This window comes from Pinus tabuliformis, chromosome 1_1 (genome assembly GCF_031772625.1).
Source record: "Pinus tabuliformis cultivar Carrire ecotype Pingquan chromosome 1_1, CPIR1, whole genome shotgun sequence".
NCBI lineage: Eukaryota > Viridiplantae > Streptophyta > Pinopsida > Pinales > Pinaceae > Pinus > Pinus tabuliformis.
In genome coordinates this window covers 711,721,889-711,735,703 of record NC_142297.1, presented here as the reverse complement: position 1 = coordinate 711,735,703, position 13,815 = coordinate 711,721,889, and the positions used below count along the sequence as shown (strand labels likewise).

The following is a 13,815-nucleotide window of genomic DNA, read 5'->3' as shown; positions in this document are numbered from 1 at the left end:
GATAAATCGGTGCCCCGTTCTCGAACTTCCCTTGGAGCAGTCTCGAGCGAGTTGCCGTTTCCCTCAGTTAGGCCCCCCTCCTTAATGCTCCAGCGATCTCTTCGTTCGCGAGACTCCGTTATAAATCGATATATAAGTAGCCCCACGCCGCAAAACAAGATAAACACGCAGCGCGTAATCCAATTTACCGTCGAGCACGCGCAGCCGTGGAGTTCCGCACTAGCGCCGATCGCTCCCGCCGAGCCGCGCCAAAAGGGGGGTAGGGTGCAACACTAGGACTTCCCGGGAGGTCACCCATCCCAGTACTACTCTAGCCCAAGCGCGCTTAACTGCGGAGTTCTGATGGGATCCGGTGCATTAACGCTGGTATGATCGCACCCGCAAGGATCCTGCCCCCTCCCCCTCTTCAAGGGAGGCCGCCGAGCCACGCGCAGGGCATGGGCCCATCCGTGGCCCTCGATCCGAAGCGGCTCGGCGAAGGAGCTCGCTCTCTTCCCCGACTTGGCGGCGCCGCCCGCCCCGCGCGGAGCCAGCGAACCAGGGGAAGAACGGAGGGGGTAACAAAAAAAGAAAAAGAAGAACGAGAGAGAGCGGGTCGAAAAAGGCGTAAGCTCCGCAGCCACAGACGACGCTGCGTGGAGCTCGCGCCGCCTTTCCGTGAACGACCCACGGGTTCCTCCAAAATTCGAGTTCCTGCAAAAGTACATATGATTCAAACCTCCTACCCACTCTCCCCGTGTCATCTTCGCTGCGGTGATGCGAACGGTCCCAGATTCATCGCCCGCTGCCACAATACGTCGCCTCCGTTGCGTTGTGATCCCGCTTGCGACTTCCGACCGGGATGATAAATCGGTGCCCCGTTCTCGAACTTCCCTTGGAGCAGTCTCGAGCGAGTCGTCGTTTCCCTCAGTTAGACCCCCCTCCTTAATGCTCCGACGATCTCTTCGTTCGCGAGACTCCGTTATAAATCGATATATAAGTAGCCCCACGCCGCAAAACTAGATAAACACGCAGCGCGTAATCCAATTTACCGTCGAGTACGCGCAGCCGCGGAGTTCCGCACTAGCGCCGATCGCTCCCGCCGAGCCGCGCGAAAAGTGGGGTAGGGTGCAACACTAGGACTTCCCGGGAGGTCACCCATCCTAGTACTACTCTAGCCCAAGCGCGCTTAACTACGGAGTTCTGATGGGATCCGGTGCATTAACGCTGGTATGATCGCACCCGCAAGGATCCTGCCCCCTCCCCCTCTTCAAGGGAGGCCGCCGAGCCACGCGCAGGGCATGGGGCCCATCCGTGGCCCTCGATCCGAAGCGGCTCGGCGAAGGAGCTCGCCCTCTTCCCCGACTTGGCGGCGCCGCCCGCCCCGCGCAGAGCCAGCGAACCAGGGGAAGAACGGAGGGGGTAACAAAAAAAGAAAAAGAAGAACGAGAGAGAGCGGGGCGAAAAAGGCGTAAGTTCCGCAGCCACCGACGACGCTGCGTGGAGCTCGCGCCGCCTTTCCGTGAACGACCCACGGGTTCCTCCAAAATTCGAGTTCCTGCAAAAGTACATATGATTCAAACCTCCTACCCACTCTCCCCGTGTCGTCTTCGCTGCGGTGATGCGAACGGTCCCAGATTCATCGCCCGCTGCCGCAATACGTCGCCTCCGTTGCGCTGTGATCCCGCTCGCGACTCCCGACCGGGATGATAAATCGGTGCCCCGTTCTCGAACTTCCCTTGGAGCAGTCTCGAGCGAGTCGCCGTTACCCTCAGTTAGGCCCTCCTCCTTAATGCTCCATCGATCTCTTCGTTCGCGAGACTCCGTTATAAATCGATATATAAGTAGCCCCACGCCGCAAAACAAGATAAACACGCAGCGCGTAATCCAATCTACCGTCGAGCACGCGCAGCCGCGGAGTTCCGCACTAGCGCCGATCGCTCCCGCCGAGCCGCGCAAAAAGGGGGGTAGGGTGCAACACTAGGACTTCCCGGGAGGTCACCCATCCCAGTACTACTCTAGCCCAAGCGCGCTTAACTGCGGAGTTCTGATGGGATCCGGTGCATTAACGCTGGTATGATCGCACCCGCAAAGATCTCGCCCCCTCCCCCTCTTCAAGGGAGACCGCCGAGCCACGGGGCCCATCCGTGGCGCTCGATCCGAAGCGGCTCGGCGCAGGAGCTCGCCCTCTTCCCCGACTTGGCGGCGCCGCCCGCCCCGCGCGGAGCCAGCGAACCAGGGGAAGAACGGAGGGGGTAACAATAAAAGGAAAAGAAGAACGAGAGAGAGCGGGGCGAAAAAGGCGTAAGTTCCGCAGCCACCGACGACGCTGCGTGGAGCTCGCGCCGCCTTTCCGTGAACGACCCACGGGTTCCTCCAAAATTCGAGTTCCTGCAAAAGTACATATGATTCAAACCTCCTACCCACTCTCCCCGTGTCATCTTCGCTGCGGTGATGCGAACGGTCCTAGATTCCTCGCCCGCTGCAGCAATACGTCGCCTCCGTTGCACTGTGATCCCACTCGCGACTTCCGACCGGGATGATAAATCGGTGCCCCGTTCTCGAACTTCCCTTGGAGCAGTCTCGAGCGAGTTGCCGTTTCCCTCAGTTAGGCCCCCCTCCTTAATGCTCCGGCGATCTCTTCGTTCGCGAGACTCCGTTATAAATCGATATATAAGTAGCCCCACGCCGCAAAACAAGATAAACACGCAGCGCGTAATCCAATTTACCGTCGAGCACGCGCAGCCGCGGAGTTCCGCACTAGCGCCGATCGCTCCCGCCGAGCCGCGCGAAAAGGGGGGTAGGGTGCAACACTAGGACTTCCTGGGAGGTCACCCATCCCAGTACTACTCTAGCCCAAGCGCGCTTAACTGCGGAGTTCTGATGGGATCCGGTGCATTAACGCTGGTATGATCGCACCCGCAAGGATCCTGCCCCCTCCCCCTCTTCAAGGGAGGCCGCCGAGCCACGCGCAGGGCATGGGGCCCATCCGTGGCCCTCGATCCGAAGCGGCTCGGCGAAGGAGCTCGCCCTCTTCCCCGACTTGGCGGCGCCGCCCGCCCCGCGCGGAGCCAGCGAACCAAGGGAAGAACGGAGGGGGTAACAAAAAAAGAAAAAGAAGAACGAGAGAGAGCGGGGCGAAAAAGGCGTAAGCTCCGCAGCCACCGACGATGCTGCGTGGAGCTCGCGCCGCCTTTCCGTGAACGACCCACGGGTTCCTCCAAAATTCGAGTTCCTGCAAAAGTACATATGATTCAAACCTCCTACCCACTCTCCCCGTGTCGTCTTCGCTGCGGTGATGCGAACGGTCCTAGATTCCTCGCCCGCTGCCGCAATACGTCGCCTCCGTTGCGCTGTGATCCCGCTCGCGACTCCCGACCGGGATGATAAATCGGTGCCCCGTTCTCGAACTTCCCTTGGAGCAGTCTCGAGCGAGTCGCCGTTTCCCTCAATTAGGCTCCCATCCTTAATGCTCCGGCGATCTCTTCGTTCGCGAGACTCTGTTAGGTAGGGTGCAACACTAGGACTCCGTTATAAATCGATGTATAAGTAGCCCCACGCCGCAAAACAAGATAAACACGCAGCGTGCAATCCAATTTACCGTCGAGCACGCGCAGCCGCGGAGTTCCGCACTAGCGCTGATCGCTCCCGCTGAGCCGCGCGAAAAGGGGGGTAGGGTGCAACACTAGGACTTCCCGGGAGGTAACCCATCCCAGTACTACTCTAGCCCAAGCGCGCTTAACTGCGGAGTTCTGATGGGATCCGGTGCATTAACGCTGGTATGATCGCAACCGCAAAGATCCCGCCCCCTCCCCCTCTTCAAGGGAGGCCGCCGAGCCACGCGCAGGGCATGGGGCCCATCCGTGGCCCTCGATCCGAAGCGGCTCGGCGAAGGAGCTCGCCCTCTTCCCCGACTTGGCGGCGCCGCCTGCCCCGCGCGGAGCCAGCGAACCAGGGGAAGAACGGAGGGGGTAACAAAAAAAGAAAAAGAAGAACGAGAGAGAGCGGGGCGAAAAAGGCGTAAGTTCCGCCGCCACCGACGACGCTGCGTGGAGCTCGCGCCGCCTTTCCGTGAACGACCCACGGGTTCCTCCAAAATTCGAGTTCCTGCAAAAGTACATATGATTCAAACCTCCTACCCACTCTCCCCGTGCCATCTTCGCTGCGGTGATGCGAACGGTCCTAGATTCATCGCCCGCTGCCGCAATACGTCGCCTCCGTTGCGTTGTGATCCCTCTCGCGACTTCCGACCGGGATGATAAATCGGTGCCCCGTTCTCGAACTTCCCTTGGAGCAGTCTCGAGCGAGTCGCCGTTTCCCTCAGTTAGGCCCCCCTCCTTAATGCTCCGGCGATCTCTTCGTTCGCGAGACTCCATTATAAATCGATATATAAGTAGCCCCACGCCGCAAAACAAGATAAACACGCAGCGCGTAATCCAATTTACCGTCGAGCACGCGCAGCCGCGGAGTTCCGCACTAGCGCCGATCGCTCCCGCCGAGCCGCGCGAAAAGGGGGGTAGGTTGCAACACTAGGACTTCCCGGGAGGTCACCCATCCCAGTACTACTCTAGCCCAAGCACGCTTAACTGCGGAGTTCAGATGGGATCCGGTGCATTAATGCTGGTATGATCGCACCCGCAAAGATCCCGCCCCCTCCCCCTCTTCAAGGGAGGCCGCCGAGCCACGCGCAGGGCATGGGGCCCATCCGTGGCGCTCGATCCGAAGCGGCTCACCGCAGGAGATCGCCCTCTTCCCCGACTTGGCGGCGCCGCCCGCCCCGCGCGGAGCCAGCGAACCAGGGGAAGAACGGAGGGGGTAACAAAAAAAGAAAAAGAAGAACGAGAGAGAGCGAGGCAAAAAAGGCGTAAGTTCCGCGGCCACCGACGACGCTGCGTGGAGCTCGCGTCGCCTTTCCGTGAACGACCCACGGGTTCCTCCAAAATTCGAGTTCCTGCAAAAGTACATATGATTCAAACCTCCTACCCACTCTCCCCGTGTCATCTTCGCTGCGGTGATGCGAACGGTCCTAGATTCATCGCCCGCTGCCGCAATACGTCGCCTCCGTTGCGTTGTGATCCCGCTCGCGACTTCCGACCGGGATGATAAATCGGTGCCCCGTTCTAGAACTTCCCTTGGAGCAGTCTCGAGCGAGTCGTCGTTTCCCTCAGTTAGGCCCCCCTCCTTAATGCTCCGGCGATTTCTTCGTTCGCGAGACTCCGTTATAAATCGATGTATAAGTAGCCCCACGCCGCAAAACAAGATAAACACGCAGTGCGCAATCCAATTTACCGTCGAGCACGCGCAGCCGCGGAGTTCCGCACTAGCGCTGATCGCTCCCGCTGAGCCGCGCGAAAAGGGGGGTAGGGTGCAACACTAGGACTTCCCGGGAGGTAACCCATCCCTGTACTACTCTAGCCCAAGCGCGCTTAACTGCGGAGTTCTGATGGGATCCGGTGCATTAACGCTGGTATGATCGCAACCGCAAAGATCCCGCCCCCTCCCCCTCTTCAAGGGAGGCCGCCGAGCCACGCGCAGGGCATGGGGCCCATCCGTGGCCCTCGATCCGAAGCGGCGCGGCGAAGGAGCTCGCCCTCTTCCCCGACTTGGCGGCGCCGCCTGCCCTGCGCGGAGCCAGCGAACCAGGGGAAGAACGGAGGGGGTAACAAAAAAAGAAAAAGAAGAACGAGAGAGAGCGGGGCGAAAAAGGCGTAAGTTCCGCAGCCACCGACGACGCTGCGTGGAGCTCGCGCCGCCTTTCCGTGAACGACCCACGGGTTCCTCCAAAATTCGAGTTCCTGCAAAAGTACATATGATTCAAACCTCCTACCCACTCTCCCCGTGTCATCTTCGCTGCGGTGATGCGAACGGTCCCAGATTCATCGCCCGCTGCCACAATACGTCGCCTCCGTTGCGCTGTGATCCCGCTCGCGACTTCTGACCGGGATGATAAATCGGTGCCCCGTTCTCGAACTTCCCTTGGAGCAGTCTCGAGCGAGTCGCCGTTACCCTCAGTTAGGCCCCCCTCCTTAATGCTCCGGCGATCTCTTCGTTCGCGAGACTCCGTTATAAATCGATATATAAGTAGCCCCACGCCGCAAAACTAGATAAACACGCAGCGCGTAACCCAATTTACCGTCGAGCACGCGCAGCCGCGGAGTTCCGCACTAGCGCCGATCGCTCCCGCCGAGCCGCGCAAAAAGGGGGGTAGGGTGCAACACTAGGACTTCCCGGGAGGTCACCCATCCCAGTACTACTCTAGCCCAAGCGCGCTTAACTGCGGAGTTCTGATGGGATCCGGTGCATTAACGCTGGTATGATCGCACCCGCAAAGATCCCGCCCCCTCCCCCTCTTCAAGGGAGGCCGCCGAGCCACGCGCAGGGCATGGGGCCCATCCGTGGCCCTCGATCCGAAGCGGCTCGGCGAAGGAGCTCGCCCTCTTCCCCGACTTGGCGGCGCCGCCCGCCCCGCGCGGAGCCAGCGAACCAGGGGAAGAACGGAGGGGGTAACAAAAAAAGAAAAAGAAGAACGAGAGAGAGCGGGGCGAAAAAGGCGTAAGTTCTACAGGCACCGACGACGCTGCGTGGAGCTCGCGCCGCCTTTCCGTGAACGACCCACGGGTTCCTCCAAAATTCGAGTTCCTGCAAAAGTACATATGATTCAAACCTCCTACCCACTCTCCCCGTGTCGTCTTCGCTGCGGTGATGCGAACGGTCCCAGATTCATCGCCCGCTGCCGCAATACGTCGCCTCCGTTGCGCTGTGATCCCGCTCGCGACTCCGACCGGGATGATAAATCGGTGCCCCGTTCTCGAACTTCCCTTGGAGCAGTCTCGAGCGAGTCGCCGTTTCCCTCAGTTAGGCCCCCCTCCTTAATGCTCCGGCGATCTCTTCGTTCGCGAGACTCCGTTATAAATCGATATATAAGTAGCCCCACGCCGCAAAACAAGATAAACACGCAGCGCGTAATCCAATTTACCGTCGAGCACGCGCAGCCGCGGAGTTCCGCACTAGCGCCGATCGCTCCCGCCGAGCCGCGCAAAAGGGGGGTAGGTTGCAACACTAGGACTTCCCGGGAGGTCACCCATCCCAGTACTACTCTAGCCCAAGCGCGCTTAACTGCGGAGTTCTGATGGGATCCGGTGCATTAACGCTGGTATGATCGCACCCGCAAAGATCCCGCCCCCTCCCCCTCTTCAAGGGAGGCCGCCGAGCCACGCGCAGGGCATGGGGCCCATCCGTGGCGCTCGATCCGAAGCGGCTCGGCGCAGGAGCTCGCCCTCTTCCCCGACTTGGCGGCGCCGCCCGCCCCGCGCGGAGCCAGCGAACCAGGGGAAGAACGGAGGGGGTAACAAAAAAAGCAAAAGAAGAACGAGAGAGAGCGGGGCGAAAAAGGCGTAAGTTTCGCGGCCACCGACGACGCTGCGTGGAGCTCGCGCCGCCTTTCCGTGAACGACCCACGGGTTCCTCCAAAATTCGAGTTCCTGCAAAAGCACATATGATTCAAACCTCCTACCCACTCTCCCCGTGTCATCTTCGCTGCGGTGATGCGAACGGTCCCAGATTCATCGCCCGCTGCCACAATACGTCGCCTCCGTTGCGCTGTGATCCCGCTCGCGACTTCCACCGGGATGATAAATCGGTGCCCCGTTCTCGAACTTCCCTTGGAGCAGTCTCGAGCGAGTCGTCGTTACCCTCAGTTAGGCCCCCCTCCTTAATGCTCCGGCGATCTCTTCGTTCGTGAGACTCCGTTATAAATCGATATATAAGTAGCCCCACGCCTTAAAACTAGATAAACACGCAGCGCGTAACCCAATTTAGCGTCGAGCACGCGCAGCCGCGGAGTTCCGCACTAGCGCCGATCGCTCCCGCCGAGCCGCGCAAAAAGGGGGGTAGGGTGCAACACTAGGACTTCCCGGTAGGTCACCCATCCCAGTACTAGTCTAGCCCAAGCACGCTTAACTGCGGAGTTCTGATGGGATCCGGTGCATTAACTCTGGTATGATCGCACCCGCAAGGATCCTGCCCCCTCCCCCTCTTCAAGGGAGGCCGCCGAGCCACGCGCAGGGCATGGGGCCCATCCGTGGCCCTCGATCCGAAGCGGCTCGGCGAAGGAGCTCGCCCTCTTCCCCGACTTGGCGGCGCCGCCCGCCCCGCGCGGAGCTAGCGAACCAGGGGAAGAACGGAGGGGGTAACAAAAAAAGAAAAAGAAGAACGAGAGAGAGCGGGGCGAAAAAGGCGTAAGTTCCGCAGCCACCGACGACGCTGCGTGGAGCTCGCGCCGCCTTTCCGTGAACGACCCACGGGTTCCTCCAAAATTCGAGTTCCTGCAAAAGTACATATGATTCAAACCTCCTACCCACTCCCCCGTGTCATCTTCGCTGCGGTGATGCGAACGGTCCCAGATTCATCGCCCGCTGCCGCAATACGTCGCCTCCGTTGCGCTGTGATCCCGCTCGCGACTTCCGACCGGGATGATAAATCGGTGCCCCGTTCTCGAACTTCCCTTGGAGCAGTCTCGAGCGAGTCTACGTTTTCCTCAGTTAGGCCCCCCTCCTTAATGCTCTGGCGATCTCTTCGTTCGCGAGACTCCGTTATAAATCGATATATAAGTATCCCCACGCCGCAAAACAAGATAAACACGCAGCGCGTAATCCAATTTACTGTCGAGCACGCGCAGCCGCGGAGTTCCGCACTAGCGCCGATCGCTCCCGCCGAGCCGCGCAAAAAGGGGGGTGGGGTGCAACACTAGGACTTCCCGGGAGGTCACCCATCCCAGTACTACTCTAGCCCAAGCGCGCTTAACCGCGGAGTTCTGATGGGATCCTGTGCATTAACACTGGTATGATCGCACCCGCAAAGATCCCGCCCCCTCCCCCTCTTCAAGGGAGGCCGCCGAGCCACGCGCAGGGCATGGGGCCCATCCGTGGCACTCGATCCGAAGCGGCTCGGCGTAGGAGCTCGCCCTCTTCCCCGACTTGGCGGCGCCGCCCGCCCCACGCGGAGCCAGCGAACCAGGGGAAGAACGGAGGGGGTAACAAAAAAAGAAAAAGAAGACCCACACGTTCCTCCAAAATTCGAGTTCCTGCAAAAGTACATATGATTCAAACCTCCTACCCACTCTCCCCGTGTCATCTTCGCTGCGGTGATGCGAACGGTCCTAGATTCCTCGCCCGCTGCCGCAATACGTCGCCTCCGTTGCGCTGTGATCCCACTCGCGACTTCCGACCGGGATGATAAATCGGTGCCCCGTTCTCGAACTTCCCTTGGAGCAGTCTCGAGCGAGTCGCTGTTTCCCTCAGTTAGGCCCCCCTCCTTAATGCTTCGGCGATCTCTTCGTTCGCGAGACTCCGTTATAAATCGATATATAAGTAGCCCCACGCCGCAAAACAAGATAAACACGCAGCGCGTAATCCAATTTACCGTCGAGCACGCGCAGCCGCGGAGTTCCGCACTAGCGCCGATCGCTCCCGCCGAGCCGCGTGAAAAGGGGGGTAGGGTGCAACACTAGGACTTCCCGGGAGGTCACCCATCCCAGTACTACTCTAGCCCAAGCGCGCTTAACTGCGGAGTTCTGATGGGATCCGGTGCATTAACGCTGGTATGATCGCACCCGCAAGGATCCTGCCCCCTCCCCCTCTTCAAGGGAGGCCGTCGAGCCACGCGCAGGGCATGGGGCCCATCCGTGGCCCTCGATCCGAAGCGGCTCGGCGAAGGAGCTCGCCCTCTTCCCCGACTTGGCGGCGCCGCCCGCCCCCCGCGGAGCCAGCGAACCACGGGAAGAACAGAGGGGGTAACAAAAAAAGAAAAAGAAGAACGAGAGAGAGCGGGGCGAAAAAGGCTTAAGTTCCGCAGCCACCGACGATGCTGCGTGGAGCTCGCGCCGCCTTTCCGTGAACGACCCACGGGTTTCTCCAAAATTCGAGTTCCTGCAAAAGTACATGTGATTCAAACCTCCTACCCACTCTCCCCGTGTCATCTTCGCTGCGGTGATGCGAACGGTCCCAGATTCATCGCCCGCTGCCGCAATACGTCGCCTCCGTTGCGCTGTGATCCCGCTCGCGACTTCCGACCGGGATGATAAATCGATGTCCCGTTCTCGAACTTCCCTTGGAGCAGTCTTGAGCGAGTCGCCGTTTCCGTCAGTTAGGCCCCCCTCCTTAATGCTCCGGCGATCTCTTCGTTCGCAAGACTCCGTTATAAATCGATGTATAAGTAGCCCCACGCCGCAAAACAAGATAAACACGCAGCGCGTAATCCAATTTACCGTCGAGCACGCGCAACCGCGGAGTTCCGCACTAGCGCCGATCGCTCCCGCCGAGCCGCACAAAAAGGGGGGTAGGTTGTAACACTAGGACTTCCCGGGAGGTCACCCATCCCAGTACTACTCTAGCCCAAGCGCGCTTAACTGCGGAGTTTTGATGGGATCTGGGGCATTAACGCTGGTATGATCGCACCCGCAAAGATCCCGCCCCCTCTCCCTCTTCAAGGGAGGCCGCCGAGCCACGCGCAGGGCATGGGGCCCATCCGTGGCGCTCGATCCGAAGCGGCTCGGCGCAGGAGCTCGCCCTCTTCCCCGACTTGGCGGCGCCGCCCGCCCCGCGCGGAGCCAGCAAACCAGGGGAAGAACGGAGGGGGTAACAAAAAAAGAAAAAGAAGAACGAGAGAGAGCGGGGCGAAAAAGGCGTAAGTTTCGTAGCCACCGACGACGCTGCGTGGAGCTCGCACCGCCTTTCCGTGAACGACCCACGGGTTCCTCCAAAATTCGAGTTCCTGCAAAAGTACATATGATTCAAACCTCCTACCCACTCTCCCCGTGCCATCTTCGCTGCGGTGATGCGAACGGTCCTAGATTCCTCGCCCGCTGCCGCAATACGTCGCCTCCGTTGCGCTGTGATCCCGCTCGCGACTTCCGACCGGGATGATAAATCGGTGCCCCGTTCTCGAACTTCCCTTGGAGCAGTCTCGAGCGAGTCGCCGTTTCCCTCAGTTAGGCCCCCCTCCTTAATACTCCGGCGATCTCTTCGTTCGCGAGACTCTGTTATAAATCGATATATAAGTAGCCCCACGCCGCAAAACAAGATAAACACGCAGCGCGTAATCCAATTTACCGTCGAGCACGCGCTGCCACGGAGTTCCGCACTAGCGCCGATCGCTCCCGCCGAGCCGCGCGAAAAGGGGGGTAGGGTGCAACACTAGGACTTCCCTGGAGGTCACCCATCCCAGTACTACTCTAGCCCAAGCGCGCTTAACTGCGGGGTTCAGATGGGATCCGGTGCATTAATGCTGGTATGATCGCACCCGCAAAGATCCAGCCCCCTCCCCCTTTTCAAGGGAGGCCACCGAGCCACGCGCAGGGCATGGGGCCCATCCGTGGCGCTCGATCCGAAGCCGCTCGGCGCAGGAGCTCACCCTCTTCCCCGACTTGGCAGCGCCGCCCGCCCCGCGCGGAGCTAGCGAACCAGGGGAAGAACGGAGGGGGTACCAAAAAAAGGAAAAGAAGAACGAGAGAGAGCGGGGCGAAAAAGTTGTAAGTTCCGCGGCCACCGAAGACGCTGCGTGCAGCTCGCGCCGCCTTTCCGTGAACGATCCATGGGTTCCTCCAAAGTTCCTGCAAAAGTACATATGATTCAAACCTCGTACCCACTCGAGCATGTGCAGCCGCAGAGTTCCGCACTAGCGTTGATCACTCCCGCCGAGCCGCGCAAAATGGGGGGTAGGGTGCAACACTACGACTTCCCGGGAAGTCACCCATCCCAGTACTACTCTAGCCCAAGTGCGCTTAACTGCGGAGTTCTGATGGGATCCGGTGCATTAACGCTGGTATGATCGCACCCGCAAGGATCCTGCCACCTCCCCCTCTTCAAGGGAGGCCGCCGAGCCACGCGCAGGGCATGGGGCCCAACCGTGGCCCTCGATCCGAAGCGGCTCGGCGAAGGAGCTCTTCCTCTTCCCCGACTTGGCGGCGCCGCCCGCCCCGCGCGGAGCCAGCGAACCAGGGGAAGAACGGAGGGGGTAACAAAAAAAGAAAAAGAAGAACGAGAGAGAGCGGGGCGAAAAAGGCGTAAGTTCCGCAGCCACCGACGACGCTGCGTGGAGCTCGCGCCGCCTTTCCGTGAACGACCCACGGGTTCCTCCAAAATTCGAGTTCCTGCAAAAGTACATATGATTCAAACCTCCTACCCACTCTCCCCGTGTCATCTTCGCTGCGGTGATGCGAACGGTCCCAGATTCATCGCCCGCTGCCGCAATACGTCGCCTCCGTTGCGCTGTGATCCCGCTCGCGACTCCCGACCGGGATGATAAATCGGTGCCCCGTTCTCGAACTTCCCTTGGAGCAGTCTTGAGCGAGTCGCCGTTTCCCTCAATTAGGCCCCCCTCCTTAATGCTCCGGCGATCTCTTCGTTCGCGAGACTCCGTTATAAATCGATGTATAAGTAGCCCCACGCCGCAAAACAAGATAAACACGCAGCGCGTAATCCAATTTACCGTCGAGCACGCGCAGCCGCGGAGTTCCGCACTAGCGCCGATCGCTCCCGCCGAGCCGCGCAAAAAGGGGGGTAGGTTGCAACACTAGGACTTCCCGGGAGGTCACCCATCCCAGTACTACTCTAGCCCAAGCGCGCTTAACTGCGGAGTTCTGATGGGATCCGGTGCATTAACACTGGTATGATCGCACCCGCAAAGATCCCGCCCCCTCCCCCTCTTCAAGGGAGGCCGCCGAGCCACGCGCAGGGCATGGGGCCCATCCGTGGCGCTCGATCCGAAGCCGCTCGGCGCAGGAGCTCGCCCTCTTCCACGACTTGGCGGCGCCGCCCGCCCCGCGCGGAGCCAGCGAACCAGGGGAAGAACGCAGGGGGTAACAAAAAAAGCAAAAGAAGAACGAGAGAGAGCGGGGCGAAAAAGGCGTAAGTTTCGCGGCCACCGACGACGCTGCGTGGAGCTCGCGCCGCCTTTCCGTGAACGACCCACGGGTTCCTCCAAAATTCGAGTTCCTGCAAAAGTACATATGATTCAAACCTCCTACCCACTCTCCCCGTGTCATCTTCGCTGCGGTGATGCGAACGGTCCCAGATTCATCGCCCGCTGCCACAATACGTCGCCTCCGTTGCGCTGTGATCCCGCTCGCGACTTCCGACCGGGATGATAAATCGGTGCCCCGTTCTCGAACTTCCCTTGGAGCAGTCTCGAGCGAGTCGCCGTTACCCTCAGTTAGGCCCCCCTCCTTAATGCTCCGGCGATCTCTTCGTTCGCGAGACTCCGTTATAAATCGATATATAAGTAGCCCCACGCCGCAAAACTAGATAAACACGCAGCGCGTAACCCAATTTACCGTCGAGCACGCGCAGCCGCGGAGTTCCGCACTAGCGCCGATCGCTCCCGCCGAGCCGCGCAAAAGGGGGGTAGGGTGCAACACTAGGACTTCCCGGGAGGTCACCCATCCCAGTACTACTCTAGCCCAAGCGCGCTTAACTGCGGAGTTCTGATGGGATCCGGTGCATTAACGCTGGTATGATCGCACCCGCAAAGATCTCGCCCCCTCCCCCTCTTCAAGGGAGGCCGCCGAGCCACGCGCAGGGCATGGGGCCCATCCGTGGCCCTCGATCCGAAGCGGCTCGGCGAAGGAGCTCGCCCTCTTCCCCGACTTGGCGGCGCCGCCCGCCCCGCGCGGAGCCAGCGAACCAGGGGAAGAACGGAGGGGGTAACAAAAAAAGAAAAAGAAGAACGAGAGAGAGCGGGGCGAAAAAGGCGTAAGTTTCGCGGCCACCGACGACGCTGCGTGGAGCTCGCGCCGCCTTTCCGTGAACGACCCACGGGTTCCTCCAAAATTCGAGTTCC

At 60.3% G+C, this 13,815-nt stretch overlaps 16 non-coding genes and 1 pseudogene across 16 annotated transcripts; all 17 read right to left on the bottom strand.

The window, feature by feature from the left end:
- Window positions 1-261: 261 nt before the first annotated feature.
- Window positions 262-380, bottom strand: LOC149215839 (5S ribosomal RNA). Its single transcript, XR_016251464.1, has one exon. It is a non-coding gene; the product is annotated as a 5S ribosomal RNA (ribosomal RNA).
- Window positions 381-1,104: 724 nt separating this feature from the next.
- Window positions 1,105-1,223, bottom strand: LOC149215838 (5S ribosomal RNA). Its single transcript, XR_016251573.1, has one exon. It is a non-coding gene; the product is annotated as a 5S ribosomal RNA (ribosomal RNA).
- Window positions 1,224-1,948: 725 nt separating this feature from the next.
- LOC149215837 (5S ribosomal RNA) lies at window positions 1,949-2,067 on the bottom strand. Its single transcript, XR_016251462.1, has one exon. It is a non-coding gene; the product is annotated as a 5S ribosomal RNA (ribosomal RNA).
- A 714-nt stretch (window positions 2,068-2,781) lies between these two features.
- LOC149215836 (5S ribosomal RNA) lies at window positions 2,782-2,900 on the bottom strand. The gene has a single exon (XR_016251588.1). It is a non-coding gene; the product is annotated as a 5S ribosomal RNA (ribosomal RNA).
- Window positions 2,901-3,653: 753 nt separating this feature from the next.
- On the bottom strand, window positions 3,654-3,772 carry LOC149215835 (5S ribosomal RNA). Its single transcript, XR_016251636.1, has one exon. It is a non-coding gene; the product is annotated as a 5S ribosomal RNA (ribosomal RNA).
- Window positions 3,773-4,497: 725 nt separating this feature from the next.
- LOC149215834 (5S ribosomal RNA) lies at window positions 4,498-4,616 on the bottom strand. Its single transcript, XR_016251589.1, has one exon. It is a non-coding gene; the product is annotated as a 5S ribosomal RNA (ribosomal RNA).
- Window positions 4,617-5,341: 725 nt separating this feature from the next.
- Window positions 5,342-5,460, bottom strand: LOC149215833 (5S ribosomal RNA). Its single transcript, XR_016251687.1, has one exon. It is a non-coding gene; the product is annotated as a 5S ribosomal RNA (ribosomal RNA).
- Window positions 5,461-6,185: 725 nt separating this feature from the next.
- On the bottom strand, window positions 6,186-6,304 carry LOC149215832 (5S ribosomal RNA). Its single transcript, XR_016251461.1, has one exon. It is a non-coding gene; the product is annotated as a 5S ribosomal RNA (ribosomal RNA).
- Window positions 6,305-7,027: 723 nt separating this feature from the next.
- Window positions 7,028-7,146, bottom strand: LOC149215831 (5S ribosomal RNA). The gene has a single exon (XR_016251587.1). It is a non-coding gene; the product is annotated as a 5S ribosomal RNA (ribosomal RNA).
- Window positions 7,147-7,870: 724 nt separating this feature from the next.
- On the bottom strand, window positions 7,871-7,989 carry LOC149215830 (5S ribosomal RNA). The gene has a single exon (XR_016251697.1). It is a non-coding gene; the product is annotated as a 5S ribosomal RNA (ribosomal RNA).
- Window positions 7,990-8,713: 724 nt separating this feature from the next.
- Window positions 8,714-8,832, bottom strand: LOC149215829 (5S ribosomal RNA). The gene has a single exon (XR_016251701.1). It is a non-coding gene; the product is annotated as a 5S ribosomal RNA (ribosomal RNA).
- A 640-nt stretch (window positions 8,833-9,472) lies between these two features.
- Window positions 9,473-9,591, bottom strand: LOC149215828 (5S ribosomal RNA). Its single transcript, XR_016251460.1, has one exon. It is a non-coding gene; the product is annotated as a 5S ribosomal RNA (ribosomal RNA).
- Window positions 9,592-10,316: 725 nt separating this feature from the next.
- On the bottom strand, window positions 10,317-10,435 carry LOC149215827 (5S ribosomal RNA; annotated as a pseudogene).
- Window positions 10,436-11,160: 725 nt separating this feature from the next.
- On the bottom strand, window positions 11,161-11,279 carry LOC149215826 (5S ribosomal RNA). Its single transcript, XR_016251695.1, has one exon. It is a non-coding gene; the product is annotated as a 5S ribosomal RNA (ribosomal RNA).
- Window positions 11,280-11,694: 415 nt separating this feature from the next.
- Window positions 11,695-11,813, bottom strand: LOC149215825 (5S ribosomal RNA). Its single transcript, XR_016251708.1, has one exon. It is a non-coding gene; the product is annotated as a 5S ribosomal RNA (ribosomal RNA).
- A 725-nt stretch (window positions 11,814-12,538) lies between these two features.
- On the bottom strand, window positions 12,539-12,657 carry LOC149215824 (5S ribosomal RNA). The gene has a single exon (XR_016251672.1). It is a non-coding gene; the product is annotated as a 5S ribosomal RNA (ribosomal RNA).
- A 724-nt stretch (window positions 12,658-13,381) lies between these two features.
- On the bottom strand, window positions 13,382-13,500 carry LOC149215823 (5S ribosomal RNA). The gene has a single exon (XR_016251459.1). It is a non-coding gene; the product is annotated as a 5S ribosomal RNA (ribosomal RNA).
- Between the last annotated feature and the right edge of the window lie 315 nt (window positions 13,501-13,815).